The 9,916-nt window shown below is 34.4% G+C and overlaps 1 long non-coding RNA gene across 1 annotated transcript; it reads left to right on the forward strand.

Annotated features, from left to right (window-relative positions):
- Positions 1-310: 310 nt before the first annotated feature.
- Positions 311-2,921, forward strand: LOC134712234 (uncharacterized). Its single transcript, XR_010106268.1, has 2 exons — positions 311-568; positions 2,701-2,921. It is a non-coding gene; the product is annotated as an uncharacterized LOC134712234 (long non-coding RNA).
- The last annotated feature ends 6,995 nt before the right edge of the window (positions 2,922-9,916 follow it).

The following is a 9,916-nucleotide window of genomic DNA, read 5'->3' on the forward strand; positions in this document are numbered from 1 at the left end:
GTATTTATATTTATGTATTGTTCAATAAGTGTATTATGTCTGTAAAGGGAGACAGATTTGTAAAAGCAAATTGCTTGTTTCTGAATCCCTAATATTATTTCATTGTATAATATGTTTAATGTTGATTTATCTGAATAAATATTGTTTAAACTAACTAATAATCAACTTAAAGAGTCGACGAAAATAAATAATTCATCCCATATTGCAGCGTACTGACATAGATGTTTACGTAATAATGTTCATGTCGTGTAAAAAAACCAAAAAAAATAAAACAAAAAACAAGGTGACCTGTGATTATTAAGTACTTTCTTGTTAAACAACACCGCAAAATACACAAAAAATAATAAATCTTGGTCGATGGAACTTGGTGTAGGTTGACACGGACATGTGTATTTTAAGACCAAAGTTGATGATGTGCTTTTAATTTAGGACAGTCACCATAGGCTACAGTATATAAACATAGCATTTTAACAGTATCTGTATCAAACAAACAAAATGAAGGGCTTCATACTGATGTCAGTCGTTTGTTTATTATTTATGACAATAAGCACTAACAATGTGGCAGAAGGTAATCTTTGTTTTATTTATTTTGCTTTATTGAACAATGGAAATTTAAGTCCGCTGTCTTTTGAAATTCATATATCAAATACTAATGAAAGAGGTTTAACATCAGCCTAACAATGTTAGATTTTTTAATTTGCTTTCGCTTTTTTTTTTTTTAGCTCACCTGGCTCGAAGGGCCAAGTGAGCTTTTCTCATCACTTGGAGTCCGTCGTCCGGCGTCGTATTTTACAAAAATCTTCTACTCTGAAACTACAGAGCCAAATTTAACCAAACTTGGCTACAATCATCTTTGGGGTATTCAGTTCAAAAATGTTTCCGGTGACCCGGCCAGCCAACCAAGATGGCCACCATGGCTAAAAATAGAACATAGGGGTTTAATGTAGATTTTGACTTTGAAACCAAAGCATTTAGAGCATATCTGACATGGGGTTAAATTGTTTATCAAGTCAAGATCTAACTGCCCTGAAATTTTAAGATGTACCGAACAACCGGTTGTTGGGTACTGCCCCTGAATTGGTAATTTTAAGGAAATTTTGCGGGTTTTTGGTTTAATATTATCTCCAGTATTATTATAGATATAGATAAACTGTAAACAGCAATAAAGTACAGCAAGGTAAGACTGACAAATAAGTCATAATGAGCAAAATGGTCAATTGATTCCTTAAGGGTTTATTTCTCTTTATAGTCAATTTTACAATTTTTTCTTAAATTTTTGTAATCTTTTACAAAAATCTTCTCCTCTAGAACTACTGGACCAAGTTTAAACAAACTTTGCCAAAACATCATTGGGGTATCTAGTTTAAAAAAAGTGTCCGATGACAGGCCTATGAACCAAGATAGCCGCCATGGCTAAAAGTAAAATGTAACAATTTTCTTAAATTTGGTAAATTTTGGTAAATTTTTACAATTTTTTTTCTCTGTAACTACTGCGCAAAGTGCATTATAGAAAGATATATTGTTAACAGCAAGGGTGCTCAGTAAAGTAATATGGCGTCACAGGGGAGGGTCAATATCTACGAACACATCACCATCACCAAAACACAATTAATGTTGTCATGAATCCATCTGTGTCCTTTGTTTAATATGCACATATGCACATGCCAAGGTGAACGACACAGGCTCTTTAGAGCCTCTAGTTTGTTCTACAACCACCGGGATTCGAACTCATGCTAGCCTACTGAGATATCGAGGCACCAAATCGCCTTGCACTATTTCCGACGCGTTAAAGCTGAAGCTTAAGCTGTCAGACCACCAATTCAAAACTACTATAAATCAACCATTTATTTTTTATTATAAAATATTTTGATGTCAGCGTTAAAAACGTTTAAAATATAATTCAAATAGACGGAATACGAAAAAAATCCAAAAAAGATCGCGAGTGAGTCCCTGTGGTACATATATGAATTCATGATTTATTTTTTTTATTTTTATCATTTTGTGATGTATCATGTAATGTGTTATTCTGTTTTCATGTTTGCCTTCAACCCAATAGGTGTATTTTAGTGCATTATTTTCAATTAACTAAAAGTAATCCCTGAATTTCTTTAAATCATCAAAAGTACTCTACTTGGTCCAAGATTACTCTGACGTCGCACGGCTGTTTTTGCCAGCCAAAATGGGGAGCTGGGGGCTGGGGCCCCGGAACTTGTCAGGGAAAACAGACGTTGGATGTCAGAGTAATCTTAGACTAATGTTGTTGTAAAAAACCTTCCAACCAAAAAATCTACAAAGTACAGCTGCCAGTAGAATATGACATCTAACATGAACACAGTAATAAACTGTTCAAAAGCAGGGTAAGCATATGCAAGCAAAGTTATGCACGGCTGTTTCTAAAATACATCAGTGCAAGAAAAAATCCGAGAACTGTTTTTTTTTCAATGGTCCTCTTCAGAATATTAGTATGTTTAATTATATATTACTTGTTGAAACCATGGAATACCGGTATTACATCTATGTTTAAACATACAGTATTCACCATCAAGATAAAGCATATACATTTGCAATTCATTTGATAAAAGGTGGTAAGCATTCGTCAACATAACAGCATATCTTTCACAAAAAAATCAACCTTCTCACCATTTGCATATCAAAGAAAAATTCTCATAATTTGTATTTAAACGACATATTTTCTTTCAGGTCGTCCACCGCCATGCTGTGCTTGCGTCCGAGCACCGTGTAATTGTCCACCATGCAGTCCCTGGCCAACATACAGACCACCTCGACGATATCCTAAATGGAAAGGATAGACTCTTATTTGAACAAATCTTTACATGATTTAATTGTTTGAGTTGACAATAGAATTAGAAGGCATTACATCATTGTACGAAAGTAATCAAAATAAAATTGTGTTATTTTAACTAGTTTCAATTTTGTGACTGTGGATTGAGTGATCAGTTTAAACATGGGTCCCTTTTCAAAAGTCTTCCAACTGTTACCCTGATTTCATAAGATAATCTTTTATTTTTGTTACATTTAGAACGGCTTGCCATACATATGCATCCATTTGATTCTAGGCATTTTATAGCTTGTGGTTCGATGTGAGTCAATGCTCCATGTTGAAGACCGTGCTTAGACCTATATTGGTTTACTTTTACATATTGTAACTTGGATGGAGAGTTGTCTCCTTGGCATTCATGCCACATCTCATATTTATCAGAGTGTAGTTTTTCTCTTCATGTTCAATCGTATGATTTATTTACATGTTTTAATTACTTTTTACGAATCTTTAAACTAGATTTCAGCAACTGCGAGTACTCTTAGATCGGTACTTTGTGTCTGTAAATTTGTGGTTTTGAGTCTTTTGAAACTGAATTTCATAGCTTGTTCGAATGTTGCGCTGTTACATCGCTGTACTAAGTTTAGAGTCAGAGAATTTACCGCTTGCTTACATTTTGTACTCCGCCACATCCTATATGCGCCTATCCCATGACCATAGCGGCCTGTAATTTGATGGTAATTGTTGGCCGCTGTCTTTAAAAAAATCGTTTATTGTTTTACATTTCTTCGTTTTGGTATTTTGTTGATACCTTGTTGACAATCTTACCACATCTGCTAAATTTTAGATTTAACATTTTTTGAAATTCCCGTTCGGACCACTGGTACAGTGGAAACTTCTCAGACGGCATTAATTGTCCAAATAAGTCTTAGTTTCAAAATTTTAACCGAGGTTCCTGCTAGTTAATAGATAAGGCCTCATTACAAAATACTATTGGTAGAATCAATGAAAACAACAATAAAAATATGATCCATAGAAACCGTTAAACAGAATTAGTATTAAAGTTTTGCAAAGCGAGAAATGTATCCAAGGAACTAAATGATTTGAGTAGATCGTTCTCATTTCAGTATAAAGATGCTTACAAATTTCACGTGGGACAACTGATGTAATTCTCTTACGATAAAATTTAGTTAACAAAACTTTGCATCCGTGCTTGACTTTCAAGCTCAATGTGAAACCTAAAGGTAGTAAAGGTTTTATATACGGAGATTGCTAACAGAAAGATAACTAAATAACAGAAAAATAAAACATGAGAAGCCATATTACAATGTATTTTTTTGTTAATATAAAGGAACTTAATGAACTTTGCTCATTGTTGAAGGCCGTACGGTGACCTATAGTTGTTAATGTCTGTCATTTTGGTCTCTTGTAGACAGTTGTCTCATTGGCAATCATACCACATCTTCTTTTTTACATTTAATACAACTTTAAACAAGTTGGTAGTTAAGTTGCTACATAACCAGATTAAACACACAATTTTCTTGAATGTACCAAGTCTGCAAAATGATAAGTATTTTCCAATCGTTCCGTTAGTTTTTATAGTCGATCATTTTCATGGACACCTCTTTTTTAAAATTGCCTTGGGATGTGTTTTTTTTATATCAATTATATCTTCTTTTTTTGGTATATTGGTGTTTGTAACTTATTATTTTGATTAACCCCTAGAGTTGACAGCTAGGAAATAGAAATCTGGCTTCCCACTAACCTAGGCTTGCCAGATGCTAACAGGGGTCGTTTGACTGTGGGGTTTGTGTAAATACGAAGCCACCGTCAGAATGCGTCATGGGAGTTGATGTCGTTCTCTAGTGTAGGATTTATTCAATATTCGTGCATGTGGAAGAACACTTGTTACCACTGATAGAGGCTGACTTTCGAACTCAGTCAAGCGTACTTGCTTATTCCTTGCCCTTTATAGTGACCAAACTCTTAAAATTATCTAATAACTGGATCTATTGTTGTATTGTTCTCTCCTTGAAAAACATTTGTCACTGGATATTGAGCAAACAATCAATATGTTTGTATTGTACCATACCTTTGCCATTGTCCTAATCTAATACCTTCGTCACTCATCAGCGTATAGCTAAGACGTACGCCGGGCGTAGAAAATAATCATGTACGCTGCCAATACACTAGTAATTGTGGATGCATTCAATCTGTCAATCATATATCTGTATCGTGTGCAAAACGAGTTTTAAGCGTGTATTGGGCGTACGAAAAGCGTACCTTAGCGTTTATCGGGCGTTCAAGTATAACTTTTGTTGGCCTATGTCTGGCGTTTGTCTAACGTAGATGGAATGCACGCTACGAAGAACAAAAAGTCTCTTCAACGTATTTTATACGTGTCCCGGTCGTACCTGGGACGACAATCCGTGCTTTCGGCGTGTCTGGGACGTTTTATGATGGAAAAAAGTAAAAACACAAAAATACTGAACTCCGAGGAAAATTCAAAAAGGAAAATCAAAAATCAAAAGTCCAAACACATCAAACGAATCGATAACAACTGTCATATTCCTGACTTGGTACAGGCATTTTCTAATGTAGAAAATGGTGGATTGAACCTGGTTTTATAGCTAGCTAAACCTCTCACTTGTATGACAGTCGCATCAAATTCCATTACATTGTCAACGATGTATGAACAAAACAAACATACTCAAAAAGTAAAAATGTCAAAAATATGGGTACAGCAGTCAATATTGTGTTATCATCTTAATATCACTATAAACTGGGACGTTTTATGATGGAGTGTTTGTTACAAACACACCTGCATACGTTTTGGTTAAAGTCGAACGATCTTGAAGCGTATACAACGTGCCCTAAACTCATCTGTAGTGTTTTCTACGCGCTTGAAGAGTATGTATTACGTGCGTATAGCGTACATGTATACGCTAGACAAACGCTTAAGCCTTAAGCTTGATGAAAATGTTTATGCTGCATAAAAATTTCATGGATTTATAGCGTTCATCTTTGCAATTCGACGTACTTCAAACGTATGCAACTCAGTATAACTCAGAAGTATAAGTGTAACTCGAGCTTTAACTAGAACTTCTACTGGAAAAAATATTCGAATAAAAAAAAACTAACTTTAACTAAAAATATAACCGAAATTGAACTTATGGAGCGCTGTGTAATTACGGAAATGTTAGCCAATTTCAAATTTCAAACGATGTCATTGAGGGCTTTTTTTTCTAAAGTGCCGAGTTTTGTGCTTTTTAAACACGGCATTTCAGGTTTTATATTCCCGGTGCAATGGACATGTTAGTGAAGTTATTCTGTTTTTAGTCTAAATAAACTCATCATAAATACCAGGACTAAATTTTGTATATACAAAAGACTCATCAGTGACGCTCGAATCTAAAAAAGTTAAAAAGGCTAAATAAAGTACGACGTTGAAGAGCATAGAGGACCAAATTTCATAAAAGTTTTGCCAAATCCAGCTAAGATAATCTAAATGGAACGTTTTACTTTTCAGATACCCTCAATCTTCCGAAGTAGTTATCAAAGGTACCAGGATTATAATTTGGTACGCCAGACGCGCGTTTCGTCTACATAAGACTCATCAGTGACGCTCAAATCAAAATTTTTATAAAGCCAAACAAGTAAAAAGTTGAAGAGCATTGAGGATCCAAAATTCCAAAAAGTTGTACCAAATACGGCTACGGTAATCTATGCCTGGGATAAGAAAATCCTCAGTGTTTTTAGAAGATTCTAAATCTTCAAAATCTAAAAGGTTGAATCCAATAATTCCAAGCATTGCAAGAAATGCTGCTTCGCTATCAACGTCGTTCTATAACGTCAAGAGAAAAAGTTATAACTCCCGCCAAAAATTTATAATAAGATCATTTCCGTTGTAGCGGATTTAAAACATCGGTGACCCCCCTTTTTTATTTATGCTTTTAAAATCTCCCCTGAAGCTGCAACTAATGCAGAAGTTTGAAGGAAAAAACATTAGTATTTTTTTTTTATTTCAAGAAAAATCTATAAGAAATGGCAATTGAAAATGGCGGGAAATGTAAAAAGCCTTAAAAAATAAGGAAACTGATAAAAATAAATGTGTATAAGACAAAGGTTACAATTGATTGTTTTATTTAAACCAGTTAAACATCGTTTTTCAATAATTTTGCAATCTTTTAGCATTTTTAATCGCTATTTCTATATTTCGGTATAACGCAATTCTTTACTTTTTTATGACGTCATATCTCGAAAACAACATCGGTGACCCCAATTTTTTTTTCGCCTAAAATATTTTGATAAGTATGATCTGTCGACAGGCAAAATTTCAATAAATTATTATTAGTAGTATAAATAGTGTGATTTCCCTTTAAAAGCGTTCCTTTGGCATGCAACTATAAACGTATACCTACTTTGTCAATTTTCTCTGTTCGTCTGGTGAACACCGGTCTATGCGCCAATGTGTGACGCCGGCATTACAGTTTCAATATATAAATGGGTTTTCCACATATGAAATTCAAAAATTCAAAATTGCAAGTGAAAATAAGACTTAAAATTTCGAAGATAATTTATAACATAGAAAATAACAATTCATCCCATATTTTAACATACTGGTAGAAATGTTTCCCGAACAAGGTGAGCCGTGTTTATTAAGTGCTTCAATGTTTTTAACAACACCACAAAAACAAGAAAATAATACATTTTGATTGATTGTTCTTGGTGTATGTACGTAATCAAACAGGATAGTCATCAAAGACTAAAGCATAAATACATAGCATACTAGTATCACCATTGTGTGTACAAAACAACAAACAAGACGAATAGCTTCGTTCTAATGTCAGTAGTATATGTTTATTATGTTTGACAATAAGCATAATCATGTTGACCTAGGGTAATCTTTGTTAAACATTTCCATCAACATTTATTCGTCCTTGAATCATATTATGCCTATCGAATATATCATGATCGAACTATGGTTAATGCAAAGTCAGTTTGCCCTCTTTCAATTATTATTTCCGACGTCAGCATACCACTGGATCTCGTTAAATACGTTAGTTCTTGGTATAAAATTTGTTACGCTCTCATTTTTAAGTTTCTAGATCAAAGGTCGTAATTATAAAACACTAAATGAAATACATTAACAGTGTAGCTACCAACAGGATATGATCACTAACTTGAATAAAACGACGCCAACGCCAAACTACCGGTATTTAGATTTCATATGAACATTGAATAAAATACCTCATAACCGTTTTTCCTATTCAGGTCGTCTATATGACCAGCAGCCATATTGTGCTTGTGTCCGAGCACAGTGTGATTGCCCATGCACTCCCCCAATATCGTTGGATAGACTTATCTCCAAGAAATCGTCACTGAAATATTTTGCTAATTAAATAGATATAGGAAGATGTGGTGTGAGTGCCAATGAGACAACTCTCCATCCAAGTAACAATTTAAAAAGTAAACCATTATAGGTTAAAGTAAGGCCTTCAACACGGAGCCTTGGCTCACACCGAACAACAAGCTATAAAGGGCCCCAAAATTGCTAGTGTAAAACCATTCAAACGGGAACACCAACGGTTTAATTACATTAGAGAAGGGATGACAACATTATCATAACAAAACATAGAAATAATCAAATGTGATTAGGTATTAAATTCATGAGAATGAAATTGTTTTATTTTGATTAAAGTAGTTTTTCGCTTATTGTTTTACATTGCATCTTACTGGTATCATATGGATAATTGCATCATTGCCAATCATACAACATCTTCATAATTTTATATCAGTTTTTAAATCTGCCTCCTCTCAAGTCTCAGTCACTATCAAGCCAGGGTACAGTTCTTGCACCTCTATTGTTTCTGACCTACGTAAATGACATTTATAACAGAACACCAACGTCATATGAACCATAACTATTTTTAGACGACAGCCTTCCCTTTCAAACAACACACAAGCAGTCCGTGACCTTTTTTTCAAAAAGACTTAACATGAGAATAAAAGGTAAATTAACATTAACGCCAAAAAAATGCATTTATATAGTAATTAGAATAACACATACAGGAACAAAGAAATTATAGATACATAATACAAACGTGCATACGTCATTAGACACTGTTCATTCAAGCAAATACTTAGGCGTAACCATCAGCAACAAACTACATGTATCCGGAGATAGACAACATTGACAACAGTAGGCAAAGGAAATAAAACATTGGGATTTATCCAAAGAAATCTGAAAGACTGTACTAAACCAGTAAAAGCAGCAGCATAGACCTTTAGTGGAATATGCCTGTTTAGTTTGGGACCCATCAAACCAAAGGCTAAAATAAAAAAGATCAAATAATTAAAACAAGTTAAAAAAAAGATCAGCAAGATGTGTCCATAACAACTACTCAGACAGAACACCTGGATGTGTGACACACATGGTTACTCTACAGTGGGAAAGCCTGGAAGAACGTAGGAAACCCAACAGACTATGTATGCTATTCAAAATCCAGCATGGGCTTATTGATATAGATAGACAACAATATATGATCTCCAACGACAACCGGACCAGAGGTATATATGACGCTTTTACCCAAGAAAGAATAAAAACTGAGACCTATGGATAGTCATTCTTCCCAAAGATGATCAGGGATTTGAATCAGCTCCCATCTCAATCAACCTTGGCCTACACGAAAGGGAGATTCAGAGTTGCTCCGAAAGCAGGCACTGAAAGGATATAAACATAATTGCCTGTATAGTTTTAATTGTAAATTGGCGAATGTTTTAAATGTAAATAATTTGTGTTGCCCGATATTGCGTAAAGTTCTCACAGAACTATACACGTTCAATATGAATTCAGTTCCCTACTTGGAAAAAAATTAAGAAGAACACATATCTTTCTATGAAACAATGGGTCTACTGAACCCATAACCGTCCAAAGCAGATACCATCTCTCATATTGCAGAAATGCACCAAATATGTACTTCTCCTAGCTGTCCAAAATCAAAGATGTGGAACATATTTTATCATAACTATTTGGTTATCTGACAATGCAATTAGTTTCTCCTCCATGACAGTCCAGATAATAAAACTAAATATTCAATTAACACCACTGCTAATGTTTTGTGTTCGGATCAGTGT

The sequence above is a fragment of the Mytilus trossulus genome, chromosome 3 (genome assembly GCF_036588685.1).
Source record: "Mytilus trossulus isolate FHL-02 chromosome 3, PNRI_Mtr1.1.1.hap1, whole genome shotgun sequence".
In the NCBI taxonomy this organism is placed as follows: Eukaryota; Metazoa; Mollusca; class Bivalvia; order Mytilida; family Mytilidae; genus Mytilus; species Mytilus trossulus.